The following is a 3,150-nucleotide window of genomic DNA, read 5'->3' as shown; positions in this document are numbered from 1 at the left end:
CTGTGTTTATGTATAAAGCCAGGAACAATTTATTACCTGGTGGAATTCAAAAACTATTTAATGAAAGGGAAGGGGGATACAATTTAAGGGGTCAGTTAAATTTAAAAATTCATGCTATACGTACAACCAAAAAAATATTTTGTATTTCCATAAGTGGGGTAAAACTATGAAATAATTTAAGTGTAGACATACAAAATAGTAATAGAATTGACGAGTTTAAACAAAAATATAAAGGTATGTGTCAATCAAGATATATGCAAGAACAGGCTTAATGATTAATTAGATGGAACATTGTGGGTGTGGTGTATGAATGTTAACACTTTGTAATAATTCTTTAGTATATTACTTGTGTGGTGTATAAGATAATTATTTAAGAATGTAATTATGTAAGAATGTTAACACTGTTATAATTTTTTAGTATATTACTTGTGTGGTGTAGAAGAAAATTATTTACTGCTTGCAAACCAATGATGGTAAGATGATGTCATGGGGTAGGACTGGATAAGTCTGACTTCCACCTACTCCATTCAAGCATGTACTAGGTATAAACACATTGATATTGGATTAGCATTTGTTGGATATGTGTAAAATTATGTGTGTTGACATATCAACTGTCTTTACATGCTTGAAAGAATAAATCAAATCAAATCAAATCAAGGTTAAGACTTGAGACTTGCTCGTGATTTGCATGTGTGACTTACTCCCACCTGTGGTATATATAGTCTTAATGCTAATGTTAGCTAAACTTAGGTTTTTACATTTAACCCAAAGCTCCGAGAGTCAGATTCAGTGGAGTCCAGGAGCTAGAGAGCAGAGCAGCATGCAAAGGCCCACAGTGAATGCCCACAAAGCAGACATCAGATCCTTCTATCAACCATGTAATCTTACTAATGGAGCAAAAAACTTCCAAAATAGTTCCACTATAATTATTAGAGGGCTTAAATTAAATGATTGCAATCAAATCAAGTGATGCAATATTTTAAAAGGCATTTTTTGGAATTTTTCTGAAGCCAGTGTCTAGCATCTGTCTGTGAAGCCACACTTTGCGATACTTGCACATGAAGGATGAGCTCACACTGGGCAGAAATACGTCATATTGGATTTGCTATCACAGACAATACAAGATAAATGCTTCATTTAATCAGAACCTTACACTTCTGTTCTTGCTTAAAGTCTTGGAAAGGTGGGGAAAAAAAATCTGATCCTACAAATCTTATAGTGCAAAGTATTTCTTTAAGGCTACTATAGGGTATTTTTGCATGTTCAGAAATTTGAACCTTGAAAGTCCTGTTGTGTCTAATGGTAAGCTATGATTTGACAGTTGCTGTTCGAGAAAGTTAAAAGGATAATTCACTAAAAGCTCATCTTACATACCCCCAACAGCAGATAATGTTTTGTTCCACCGCACTAAGAACAGAGATCTTCTAAAAAAAAACTGCTAAAAAGAAATGAATGAACATCCTCGATATTTTCATATTATAGGATAATAAATGTATCCATTCCTCTGAGCACTGTGGCAGACAGATCTGACCTATGTGTTACACTGAGTATAAATAAAAACATTAACCTTTGGAATGCCTGATATACATTAGAAAGTTAGCCATATTTGTCTATAAATTTGATTTGATATAACATGCTTTGAACTATATCCTGTGGTGGATACTACGATCTCTGCAGGACTGACCACTGTCCCACTTCCTTGACCTTGCTCTTCTGCTGGCCAGGAAATAGACTGTACTGTGTAAGAATGATTTTATCAGGAACATTTAAGAGTGACAATATACGAGGTGATAAGATGCTTTCCGAAATGACAGTATAATTTTTTAAATGTCATGAAATCATAATTAAGCATAGCATGGGAAAAATATTGCTTGTTTCGTAACTGCATCGCAGTGCCAGTGTGCACAGACACAGAGACTGCAGAGTAAATGCATCTGTGTCAGCACTGATTACAGGTGAGTCACACTTTCTAGCTGGCAGACAGTACAGCTTTAGTAGACTCTTTTTCCAAAATAATGCATGTTTCAAGCAACAAACTACAGCAAGATTACCACAACCTAGATGTACACATACCATTAGAGTGTTTAATTCTGTTTTACTTGTAGCGTCTAGTTTAGCACACCATACACAATTAAGCTCCCATGATGTACTTTACAGTAGTTAGGCCGAGCAAACCTCCACCTGACTGCTGCACATGAGAAGCTCACTGGCAGAGAATGCTTTTCTGATGACTAGCTAATATTTTGAGTGTACCTGTGAACCCGTACCAGAGCCTAATAAATCCTCTTTGGATCCTCCACTTTGTGGATTTGCTCAGAGGCATCGGCTGATAGGGCTTATGGGAGGTAATCAGGGCTGAGCCCAGCACTGAGCTCCCAATCCATTAGTTTAGCAAGATATGCACCTGTCGCTCTCTCATTTTTGACAAACTGAATATAAGCAATGGTCAAATACAACTATCCATTTTTTGGAAAGAAACTAGTCATATTTTAGGTCTAGATAAACTGTTTTGCTACTTTCTGTAAAAATGCATTCATATGACAAAATATACAAACTATATAAAACAATTACAACTATATAAAACTATATGATACATTTAATTTATTTACAGCTTTTAAATTACACATTTTTTTTAGCAAGAATATCTGAAAAAACTGGATGGTACATCATAACTCCTTGCACAAACCAGTTTTCCCATAATTTTTGCTATCAGATTAGATGGTGATTTCAAATCACAGGCATTTCACTTATCTAGAACTTTATATTTTCTAATGTCACAATCAAGAGCAAATCAGTTTCATGCAAGGCAAATTCAGCTTTGTAAAATTGCCATTTTTGAAATACAGAAAAGTGATTTGCGTTTGCCTTAGGTCATAGTAAATTTTGATCAGAAGTTAAAACAAACAAATAAGTGACTCGGCAAACAATACTGATATAATATTGAGTATACTGAGTTTCTTTGTGGACATAGAGAGGCAGTAATACAATCTCACTATGGTGAGACAGTGAGGAGTAGACTTAAAATTGTGAAAACAAAGCACACATACTGACATGTTTGCTTTATTTTGAAAATTGTAATTCAGTGCCTGATAAAAGCATTATCGACTCTTCATTTTCCCAGCCTCACTGGAAACCCACTCTATCATGCTA

Source organism: Monopterus albus, unplaced genomic scaffold (assembly GCF_001952655.1).
Source record: "Monopterus albus unplaced genomic scaffold, M_albus_1.0 scaffold247.1, whole genome shotgun sequence".
NCBI lineage: Eukaryota > Metazoa > Chordata > Actinopteri > Synbranchiformes > Synbranchidae > Monopterus > Monopterus albus.
Note: the sequence above shows the minus strand (reverse complement) of the source record.